This window comes from Lathamus discolor, chromosome Z, assembly GCF_037157495.1.
Source record: "Lathamus discolor isolate bLatDis1 chromosome Z, bLatDis1.hap1, whole genome shotgun sequence".
NCBI lineage: Eukaryota > Metazoa > Chordata > Aves > Psittaciformes > Psittacidae > Lathamus > Lathamus discolor.
The window spans coordinates 56,350,148-56,362,538 of NC_088909.1; the positions used below are offsets into that span (position 1 = coordinate 56,350,148).

Sequence of the window (12,391 nt, forward strand, 5' to 3'; positions counted from 1 at the left end):
CAAACACATGTACTGACAACAGCAAAGTGTTAAAATATAACATTTCTGCAGTAGACAAAAACTCTGTCCTTTTTTGTCTGTTGAGTTCACCAAATGAATTTGGTGTACCGCACACGGCACTTTTTTTGTACTTATGGAAAATAATCACTTGGCTTGAATCAAAATTCTCATTTCCTGCTCCTTGCAGTGTCCTCAGGATGTTATACAGATGTGAGACTCTCAGATATGCCAACTCATACAAAAAGGCTATGTCATGCTTTGAAAGAACATTAGGCTGATATTTCAAAAACCTGACACAACTGTGAAAGCATGAGACTAAAAATTTCTTATGGAGCTTTTCCTTATTTAAGGAATTATTGTTATATCCTTATAATTATGGTAGGATTTGTTACACAAAACCAACTTTATATTATTGCATGTTAATGAATAGAAAACATCTCCTGTAACACTGCTATGAAAAACCCAATCTTCGGATTATTTCAGTGGAGGATGGATATTGTTTTTTTTTTCTAGACTAAAGAATGGAAACTATGATACAACAGTAGCATTACTTGCATGCATATAAAATCCAGATTTGTTCCCAAAATTGTTTTCTTCTTGCTCCACATTTTTTTTTCCCCAGAAGGTTTTATGTCTTTAAATACTTCCGGTGATCTGTCAATTCCTTAAGCAGAAAAAAGTGTTCTGTTTATTTAGAAGTTTTAATACTCACACTCCTGAATGTAACTATGCATACATCCCCCCGTGGATGGACACACATGGGTATCAAAATTTGGTGGCAGATGTTAGGAACATAGGCCTCTCTGGCACTGCTATTATAATTCTATGCAATCTTATCTTTATACTAGGTAGAGCTGCTCTTTAATATTAATCTTGCTAACATTCATTGTAAGACAAATAAATGCAAGCCACCTTGTTATCACATCAGCAATAAAACAGCCATAAGCCACAGCCTTTGGGACCACATATTTGCACTACTGCACAAACAATTTTCAACATCAATCCATCTAAACCTGTGTCCCGCAGTCCATGCCTACATCAGTTTTTGGCTAGCAAAACTCAAGACCTTCTACTTAAAACATGGCAAAAAGAGAAAGCCCAGTGTTTAGTTTTTGTTGGGTTACATTCACTTTTTGCCCTGAAGCATCCTTTTGTTGATACTCCGGAAATACGAAAAAATAAATTATTTGATTAACAACTGGCATCTTCTCTAATCTTAGTGAGATGCCAGCTACCATTGTAGCTGCCAGACTAAAATGAAGACTATAAGCCATTGCCCTCAATCTATTGTGCAGGTGAACATAACAAGGCCAGTAGAGCCTTCTTTACTTTTTAGCTAGTAGGTTGCCCTCATGATTTCTGCAAGATACAAACCCTAACGGAAGCAATGTTTTCGCTGTCTGAGGCATCAGAAGAGCCACACCTGCAGTGACTCCTCACATTCTGCCTTTCACTTGGAGCATACAATGAAATGGTGATTTTTGTACATGTTGTACTTACAATTCTTGCCTACATCTCCTTGGTTTAAAAAGAACTAGACAGATCATGCACTGGTATTCTATGACAAGGAGGATGCTATTAATAGCTGTCATTAAAAGGAATCCCATAGTACAAAACAAGATTTTGAACTCTCCAGCTGTAAATGTTGCAACAGGGAAGAAGCTGTTCCAGATGTAGAGTTGGCCTATGAGCTGGCAATTTGTATCTTAACCCTCCAGTGGTTACAGTCATCTAGAAGTCAACCCCAGGGCTGCAGTGAGACCAGAGCGCTGGAAATGATGTAGAACAGGCAGAAAGCTAGTGTTAAAACTCCAGACCGTAAGAAGAAAGCTATATTGGTAATGTGAAACAACGGTTGCAGGGCTGCTGCTCTGTGGAGTCGTGGGGGTTCCCCAGAGGATAGGAGGCAATGTTTATTAATGAGAATTTTAAGGGGATATATTAAATAGAGTGCCAAAATGAGCTCTGATGTCTACTGTGCAAGCTTCAGCGTAATGCTTATTGGCATCCTGGTCCTTGATTTCCACCAGACTTTCCTCTTTAATTTAGTGATAGTATTTTTAAGAGAAGAAATAGTCCAGTGTCATTCTGGGTGAGCTTTTGGGAAGCATGCTGATTCAGTTGTTTCTATTCCTGGATTCCTCATGTTGGTCTTGGCTCATAAGAAACATTTTTGATTGAGGGAAACATTTCAAATATGTGTAAGACTATCAGAAGGCTGTGCTGAAATGCTTCCCCAACCTAGGACCAGGTGCAGCAAAGCCATACTGGTGTGATCTTTGCCTGCAGACAGGCAGCTCAGTACGACAGCAGGGCACTCCACTCTGCCTCAAGGCTAAAGCAGCAGTGTTTTCTGATGAGCTTGGATGCTCTGTACATCACTGCAGCCTGTTCCCACGCCACACAGACCGGTAGGTGACCTGTGTGTCCCACATCTGAAAATAGATGAAATGTACAGCCTCTTTCCAGTTTTAGCTGAGGATGTGAGGGACATAAAAATACTTTTCTGTGGTTAACCAGAGCCTTCCCAGGGATGGTTCCTAACTGTTGGAAACAGCCGCCCACTCTCTGGGATGGTATCCTGACATTATTTCGTGAAAAGTGTGTTATATATACTTCTGTATGTTAGTTAACTATTTGTATTTTGGGCACCTCAGTTAGGAGCTCGTCTCCAGTAGCAGGAAAGAAAGAAAGAAAATGCATGCAAAAAAACATGTACTTTGTGACATTATGAATACATTTTCACTGGGAGGCAGATACGCTGTCAGGCTGCTACTGGCCCTTTCTACATGTCTTCAGAAGCGGCTGTAGCGAGGAGACTCTGTTTTCCATACAAGAAATGCTGTGGGATTCTGCTGTTCTCAACTTCAAATGAGCAGCTGATGGAAGGTTAAGTCTCTAGATAGAAGATCACTATGCATAAATAAATAAAGACATGGAAAGAGGAGGCAGCACTAGTACAATTAGGAAAGGTGACCTGGTAGGATTTAGGTCCTAGGAGCTTCTAGAGAAGTCAGACACCATCCTACCATGGTAAACACCCACCACCCCTTGTGGGAACCTCACATTCTCACACTGCTTTACTTCATGTTTAACACCAAGCATGGCAGGAGAGCTATTCCATGCATGAAATCTGCTTCTGGGACAGAAGAGGGAAGGCAGCAGAAGTCATTACTGAATACAAGCCGACCCGAGGACTCCTCCTGTACAGGAAGGAAGCCTTGTGATGCTCAAGTGGCTGCTGAGGGGTCCTGCCCCAGCTGCACTGCTAGAGACCGGCTAAGAAGCGCCATGTTCCCTGACTTGAAGGGCCAGCAGCAGCAGGTAGAGGGCTCAGCTCCCCTCCTGCAACCCTTTCCTGAGATGCCCGTCCCATCTGTGCTAATAATGAAGACACTGGGGCAGGGCTGCCTGGTGCTGGACATGTACAGTCCCGAGTACACCAGGCTTTTCCCAGCTGGGCACTGAGGGGTGGCTGCTGTGACAGCCACAAAGCAGGGTAAGGGAAGGAACTGTGATTTGCCTGTGACAAGATTACTGATGTCACATAGGTTACGAAAGTAGCTTCATAAATTCCCTGTTGCCTTGAATGCTTAACATGCTGTATTAATAGCAGAGACTAGAGAATGCTCTTGGCATTTCTCAGCAGAAATGTGGAAGATATGAAATGAAGAGATACAACAAACCACCTAAGGGAAGTACAGTACTCCTAAGACCCGTTTGCAAGGAGCAACTGCTAGAACAGAAAATACATCTGTTTAATTCTTGTCGAAGATACAATGTGATAAATAGCTGTTAAACAATTTGCAGTGTCCATAGGCAGTATCAAGCAATTGTTTTGTTTTGCTGTGGAAATGGCTTTATATCTGCCTGACCATAGGTCTTTGTTTAGAAGTGTATACCATTTTCACATTTGTAGGGTTAAAAGGCACTAAAAAATTATGGCATGTGATTGATGACTTCCTTGAGAAGCATTATTCCTTTGGAAAACATAGACTTAATTAAATTCAAAATGTTTATGGGAATTAATCCGTTTCATTATAATCTGACGGAGATTATCTCAATATTTTGTTTCTGTGAAGCAGAAACATCTCCTTTTTACATTAGTGTTTAATCTATGAACAGATAAAAGTGTTAAAGGTAATGTTGATAATGTTTCAGTTTTATCAAAATAAATGTTTCCAGGAGGTCAAACAAATAACATAAATTTCTCACTTTTGCAACATTTTTTATAAGATTATTTTGCTGTATCTGAGACAAGGTGAAATTTCAGAGTCTTGGAATTTTCTGTAAGATAGAAATTTTTAGTTTTAACCCCTTCTAGTCATCACTTTATGCTACAATTGCATTTATAGCTTCAGCTTTTCATCATCCTGCCCTCTAGGCTCCACACAGTCTAAAATGTATGCCTGCTGTTACTCTTCGCAGATGTCTATTCTGACTGTGATCACAAAGGACGAAAATCCCCAGTCTGTTTCAGACTAACAAAGCAATGTAAAATTATTTGGAGAACAAAGCTGGAGCTCTGAATGCAAACCAGCAGATTTATTTATGTCTTCAAATAAGAACTCATGACTTCAACACAGAAATATTTTGCCAGCTACTGGGTGGAGGGGGAATGGAAAGAAAGCTTCATCACGATTTCAAGTGTTTGTACCAGGAGCTGTCAGGCTGGTTCACATTGGTAATCCATCCAGGTCTGCGCCTGGCAGTGGCTGTTTCCAGATATTTAATGGAAATGTACCAAAGATCAGGGTTGACTTGCATTCAGGAAAATTTCCTCCTTACCTGTAATGCAAGGACTTGGCTTTGTCCTACACTGTAAAAGCCAACACCCTCTCCTAAACACTTATTTACGCTGTAAAACCCCAGAGACCCTGCCTTGAATTCTGGGAAATATGCCGCTGTGATGAATCAGAAGGTGCAACAAACTGATTGTTTATAATGCAAAAAACCTGTGTTCCCCTGTCCCCGTATTTTTAATTTCCTGGTTTAGGTTTCACAGTCTGTTATTTGCTCTGGTATAAACTAGTTCCTGCTCTCACTTCTCTGTTTCATTTTCATATACTTTTAGCACTTCCCTTCTCCTAGAGAATTAAAGAAACAGAAAATAGTGCAGCTGTCTCCTTTACCTCAAGTATCTCAACAACTCCTTGTCAAATTTCTTCCTAAAACCGTCTGGAAGCAGAGGTCCTGGGGCAATTGGCAACTTACTCCATTGCTTCACTCTGCTCACTCTTGGAAAAGGTTTGGAGGAAGACTGCTTGACTTCTTTTTTTCTTAAGGTTTAAGATTAAAGTGTCTTCTGACACTTTAATCCAGCTTCTCTTGTCTTCGGAATTTATTTACCTCAAATTTACAGCTATTCTCAAACTAGTTGCATGTCCCTGTTCACTTTTCTCTTCCCTAAATAGTTTTCTCTTGCAGGTCGTGGAACTTCGTGATCAGAACCATGGAGCCAAGTCTGGGAGAGGGCTGGGCATAAGTGCTGAGCCACAGTGGTTCAGAAGAAGCAGTCTGGGCAGCTCTTTGATGGCAGCCTGTGTTGGCTTGAATAGCGCTGATCCCAATGACTATCTCTGACCTTGTCTCAGAGCCCCATAATGATGGAGGCTCCGTGGCCTCCCCAATTCTTCACTGTCCTGATTGTTGGATTTCCCTAATGAATTTTCACTGCCAAAACTTAATCTCAGTAGTTGTTGCCCTTTCTACTGTGAACACAAAGAACACGTTATTCCTTTCCATTGCAACTCCTGCTGAAATATTTGAAGACCTACTCTCTGCGTTAGACTGAACAGTCTTTCCTTGTAGACCATATGCCTCAACCACTTAGATTTTCTCCTCCTGATTTTGTTGCAGTCTTCATTGTACTTCCAGTGCAGCATTCCACCCTCACGTTAATCCAGCCGAGGCGTTATTAAGGATCAGCAGAGGAGGTTTCTTTTACATCTCATTACCTACATACCAATATGTCCTTACAGCACAAAATCTTTGACTCACATCCAGCTTCTTATTCACTCTAATTCCCACATACTTTTGAGAGAACTGGGCTGACAGCCACAGCCCACCCTGTCTGCACAGTTAGTTATGCCTGCCTACAGGTAAAATTTTTCACTTTTATTGCATCTTTAAGAGCATCTCTGATTTCTAATCATCATACTGCTCCTTACTGTGTGCCGCCAGGTTTGATGTTGTCTTCAAATGTAATGAATAAATACTTACTCAGACATATTCTCATCACCTAAGGTGTTAATAAAAAGATTAAATGGTCTCAGATCCAGCAGAGTCCATCAAAACTTCTTCCTTCACATTTGCTTGAATAGTTTCTTGCCACTATTATATCTGCCTTTGAGAAGTTTTGTCCAAACCATTTTCCACTACTTGATTATTAAAGTATCAGTCTCCTTACTGTCAAAGTAATTGGCATCCTCAACTGACCTAAAGCTATGAGGTCTGCTAGCTGCCTGTCAAGGAAGCATGTGTAACTTGACAGGCTTTACTTGATAAATTCAAATTGTTTATAATTCACTATGTATTCTTCTAGACAATCACAAGTACTTCTCTAAAGATTGAAGTCTGGTTGATATTCCTTAACTCCTCTTTTCCCTGTCCTTTTGGTAAAGTTAAGTGTGACATTTGCTGTTGTATGAACAGCCCTTTACAAGATCTCAAAGAGAAAAGACTTTAAGGCTGCTTCAGCCAATTCTCCAGCTTGGAGGCAGATATCACCATGCTTAGGTGATCTGAAACCTGTTTGATTTGTCTCAGGACTCTCCAGCTTGTTTTTCCCAATTCTGCTCTAGATTTGTACCTCATATAACTGCATTTGCCATCTGCTTGCAACACGCCTTTCCAATGAGCATTAAAGCACAAAAAAAGGCTCTTATCTCAGTGTCCTCTATTTTCTTTCCTCTCTGTGGAGCAGAAGATCAACATTTTCGTACACTTTCTCTCTACCTGTAACATGGCCACAGAATCAATTCCTATTACAGTACAGGTCATATTCTGCATTTTTGTTTTTGTCCTCACATGCTTTTGCAACTCTATCTAAGTTATTCTTAGTGATCTGAACTTTCTTATTTTCTGTGAACTTTCTTCTTTGCTTAAAGTCAAGGAAAAGCCAGTGATTTAGCACAGCGAGACCCTTACCATACCTCTTTCATTTCCTTTGTGCTTTTATGGTCATTCACCCTGTATAACTCCTCGATCCATCAAGGCTTTCAATTATTAATTCTTTTGAGTTACTGAAATTTGCTGGCCCCAAATCCATTCTTTTAGTTTGCTTTTCCATTTGTAAGTTACATTTCATGACCATCCTAGATGCTGTCTTATCTTTCCATCTTGAGGTGTCTCACTGTGGACCAAGACTAATCACTCTGGTAAATCATGTGTGAGCTTCCTCTTTCTGCATAGTTGGCTAAAAAGATGAGTTTGTGTTCAAAGATTTCTTTCCCTGTGCAAGGTGAGGTTAAGATGATTATGATGACACCCCCCCCCCTTCTTTTTTTTTTTTATATATGCAGTGTTTTTAATGACTTGCTCTTCCTGCCACTGTTTCTTCTACCAGACCTGCCTGGTCATAATGTTACTAGTTAGATGAATTTGAGAGTGGTGAGTGAACCCCAGAATCTTTTCCAGTATTATTAAAGTATCTTAGAAGCTTTTGGTTAGGACTAAATTAAAATGAAAAAGCTATTATTTCCTCAGTCAAACCATGGCTTCCTTTTAGATAAACAAACAGTGAAGCTGCAAGAATGCTAATCAATTTGGGACATGAAGAATAAAGACTTTCTCTCTCTTCTGCAAATCTACCCTCCCACTTAATTAAAAAATAGTCTGTCTTGGAAGATAATGAGGAACAAGAGGGGAGTGGGAAGCAGAAGTAGTAAGAGTCAGAGAAGAAACCTGTGCTGAAACATGAAGGATAATATTGACTTTTTCTGATTGCTTCTGGAAATAAAAATCACCCCCATACCACCCCTGATTAATTTTTTTTCTAGATTAATAGGGTTGGTCTGTGTAGTATAGCCCTTTCCAGCCATGCTCACAGAGTCAGGGCAACACTTGACGCCCATTGTGATCCTGCTCAGCCAGCACAGATGATACAGCTGGTAGATGCTCATGGGTGTGGATTTCCTAATCCCTCCCCTTTCAGATCTCTAGGATGAAAGGAGACAAAGAGGCTAAGGCTAAAGCCTGGAAAATCTTATTGCATCCCCTAGCTCTCTGCTGCAGAGGATAAGAGCATTCCTGAGTGCCATCCATGGAGCAGTGGGAAGGGTGGGACAGTGGGATAGGGAGGACCACACCAGTGATGGATTTGGAGGGATGAGGGGATGTGGAGGAAAAGGAGGGTTTCACCACAGAGCCATGACATGTTGCTGTTCAGAGCTGCTCGAAGATAAAAGGAGTTTTGTCAACAAAAGAGGAGTGAGGGAATCCAAATGTTGCCTACAGACCCAGCTGCCTGCCTTGAAGGCTGCTTTAAGGCAGGTCACCTTACAGGCCACCTTGTGAGAGGAGAAAAATCTGCAAAAAACATCAGTTTCCCACAAGACCTTTGAATTGCAATGTTTTTGATTCTTCAAAATAAAACAATGAAATAAAGCAGAAACCAAAGGCTTGGCAGGATAGAGAAAGCTGGATATGAACAGCAATTAAGAGAGAGGCATTTGATACTGTCTCCCACAGCATCCTCATAGATAAGCTGAGGAAGTGTGGGCTTGACGATCAAGTAGTGAGGTGGATCGAGAACTGGTTGAAAGGAAGAAGGCAGAGAGTTGTGGTCAATGGCGCAGAATCTAGCTGGAGGTCTGTGACTAGTGGAGTTCCTCAGGGGTCGGTGCTGGGACCGGTGCTGTTTAATATTTTCATCAATGACCTGGATGAGGGAACTGAGTGCACCCTCAGCAAGTTTGCTGATGACACAAAACTGGGAGGAGTGGCTGACACACCAGAGGACTGTGCTGCCATTCAGCGAGACCTGGACAGGCTGGAGAGTTGGGCGGGGAGAAACTTGATGAAATTTAACAAGGGCAAGTGTAGAGTCTTGCATCTGGGGAAGAACAACCCCATGTACCAGTACAGGTTGGGGGTTGACCTGCTGGAAAGTAGTGAAGGGGAAAGGGACCTGGGGGTCCTGGTGGATAGGAGGATGACCATGAGCCAGCAATGTGCTCTTGTGGCCAAGAAGGCAAATGGCATCTTAGGGTGCATTAGAAAGGGAGTGGTTAGTAGGTCAAGAGAGGTTCTCCTCCCCCTCTACTCAGCCTTGGTGAGGCCGCATCTGGAATATTGCGTCCAGTTCTGGGCCCCTCTGTTCAAGAAGGACAGGGAATTGCTTGAAGGAGTCCAGCGCAGAGCCACAAAGATGATTAAGGGAGTGGAACATCTCCCTTATGAGGAGAGGCTGAGGGAGCTGGGTCTCTTTAGCTTGGAGAAGAGGAGACTGAGGGGTGACCTCATCAATGTTTACAAATATGTGAAGGGTAGGTGTCAGGATGATGGAGCTAGGCTTTTTTCAGTGATATCCAGTGATAGGACAAGGGGCAATGGGTGTAAACTGGAGCATAGGAAGTTCCACGTTAACATCAGGAAGAACTTCTTTACTGTAAGAGTGACAGAGCACTGGAACAGGCTGCCCAGGGGGGTTGTGGAGTCTCCTACACTGGAGATATTCAAGGCCCGCCTGGACAAGTTCCTGTGTGATGTACTGTAGGTTACCCTGCTCTTGCAGGGGGGTTGGACTAGATGATCTTTTTAGGTCCCTTCCAACCCTTGGGATTCTGTGATTCTGTGATTCTGTGAGAGAAAACTGGGAGCTGTTAAAGGCCACGCAACTTTAATAGTCCAGAGAGCTATAAATCCTTAACGATTCATCCTACCAACGAAAAGCTAAATCCACCCAACTGCAGCAAAAAGGAAACGCCTCTCTGTTCCTTCCCCTTCTTCTCATATATCCTGGCTGATGGGGAGAGAAGAGGAACAATAAATATTTTATCTTCTAATGAATAACTGCTGCATGCTCCTTAGGCTGTATTTCAGACATCTTGCAAGCAATAGCCACTGCATGAATTCAGCCTGGCTCTGAAAAGCAGAAGTGCAGGTAACCGCTATAAAGCAGCTACTCACATTAAAAAGAGCAGCAACAGGAGCTGCTGGAGCACTTCTGCTGATTCTGAAAGTGATCCTTTATCACTTCACCTTGATTTTCCTTGGGAAGCTCTCTTCTCTGAGAAGCCTACCAAGGTTTCTTGGTTTGTTACTAAAGGTGAATTTTCATCCAGCTAAAATCGGATTCCTGCTCTCCATGAAAAGATGGAAAAAATGGATTTTTCAAACCCCTCATTAAGCAAACCTTCTCAGCACAGTATCACACAAAAACCCATGATTTATCATTCCTGGGGTAAACAGACACATTAACACACTTTGCACACTCTGGGATATTTCCAAGCTAGCAGTCTCCCATGGTAGGCATAAACCTCTTATTTGTTTTGAAGACACTTTCCTATGAAGCAAAGAAAAATCTTCAAAGAATTACATAAGACTGGACCATGTCCAAAATACGTGTGTTCAGATGAAAATAATTCCTTCTGAAATATGCAGCTCTACAAACTGTTCTCAGTACATAGAACAGCATGAACTTTTCAACAGTAAACCACATAAACAGGAAATTTAGGTAAAATCAAGATGCTACATGTCCTATCTTAATATCTAGCTACTATCAGGGAAAGCTTCAGAAGAATCAAATTAATCCAGCATAGATTTGTATAAGGGTTAATTTGCCCTGAATGCCTATGGACAAAATATGTGTATTACTGACTACTACTGTAGCTCCTGAGAATGTCTCTACAAGTTTTTCCGACCAGTAAAAATGTTCACATATTTCAAAGAATACTTGAATGAAAAAGCTCAGATCTCCACAGTACAAGTTGCTTCCTTAATGACTGTTCTTTGAAAAGTCACATGTATTTAGAAAAAAGCCCACTTACACCCCCTTTTTGTCTTTGTTCATGCATAGTCATTTAGGCTATGTATGTATCTAATACAATGACAAGCAGCTCAGCTAGAGATTACTAAACACAATCTACCTCTTTCCAAATTAAACACCACTATTTCTTTCTTTTATTGCACTGAATCCTTTTCAGCTCAGCAGCGTGAAAAGCAAACACTAATGAGGAAAGAATCACCTTTCAGAAATGCTGGGTCATTGCATCAGGTTGTTCAAATGTCTTTTCCTCTTGGAGATGAGGTGGCTCAGCAGGGGCTGGTAGGATGGAAAAATATCAACATATTCTTCATCTTACTCAGGATGTCAGTGTGATCTTTGTAGTCTGTATCGATGCAGTAAGTGTTAAGACAGACACTTAATGAAGCTGTGAAATGATTAAATACCACAGCTTTTAATGTGAAAAAACATTTTCAGGATAGCTAATTTTGCAGTCACCCCCTACAGACACTACAGATGACAGAGTAAGTACTGGAAATAATAAAATAATTATCAGGCACACTACTTTGCTTCAGGCATTCTTGTTTCACATGGGTTCCAGAACAAGGATACATTTGATCTGGTAATCTTCCAAAAGAAAAGTTGTATTATCTCATTTGCAAATGAGGCAAATCTAGAACTTCAGCTTCACCAAAACAAGGAAATTCATGATTTAGTTGGGAAAACTCAGCAGTACTCCTGTGCCACATAAAGCAAACACGGTGCCCAAGGGAGGTCTGGGGCCTGCTGAGGCACAGGTGTCTGCACCATGGGGCCACCTGTAAGATCCGTCCTGTTCATTAAATATCTTCATTTGTCACATGCCGTATTTAAGCAGGTGTTTTCACTACCCAAGACCCACAGCACACTCTCCTGTCCTCCTTTTGCACTTGAGAGTGAGTAAAGGTAGGTAGTCTCCTCTTCTTCCTTCTCTGAAATTCTTGAAGAGTGAAAGGAATGCCTACAAAATCCTGTGCAACAGAAGTCTTTGAGAAAGTGGTGTGTAGCAACCTACACTGAGTGCAAGAAATTTGTTTGGTCTTGGGACCCCTTGGAAGACTTGGGCACTAGGTGCCAGGGTGTCAGAATGTAGCTTTCACCTGCGTTGCTTGTTGCCTGTAGGTATCAAAGTATTTGTCAGCTGTTACATTTCCAGTCCTAAGTGAGGAAAAAGTTGAGGCAAGGATAATGAGAAAGACATTTCTCAGTTGGTGTTTAGTTCTGGCATTCTTTCTCTCTTCTATCTGTAACAATGATTTTTTTTTGCTTTCATTTTTCATGGTATCATTTTGACTATACCAGTCCCTGACAGTTGAAGTTCTCTGAGTAGAAACTATGTACTACCAACATTAAGAAAAAAGAAGCTAGTTAAGAAAAAAAGTTCTCAAAATCTTGGTATGAAGT

General features: G+C 41.4%; 1 protein-coding gene across 1 annotated transcript in view; it reads right to left on the reverse strand.

Moving 5' to 3' along the window:
• PALM2AKAP2 (PALM2 and AKAP2 fusion) overlaps positions 1-12,391 on the reverse strand; it is a 267,010-nt gene that overhangs the window by 182,069 nt on the left and 72,550 nt on the right. The gene's annotated exons all lie outside the window — the stretch shown is intronic.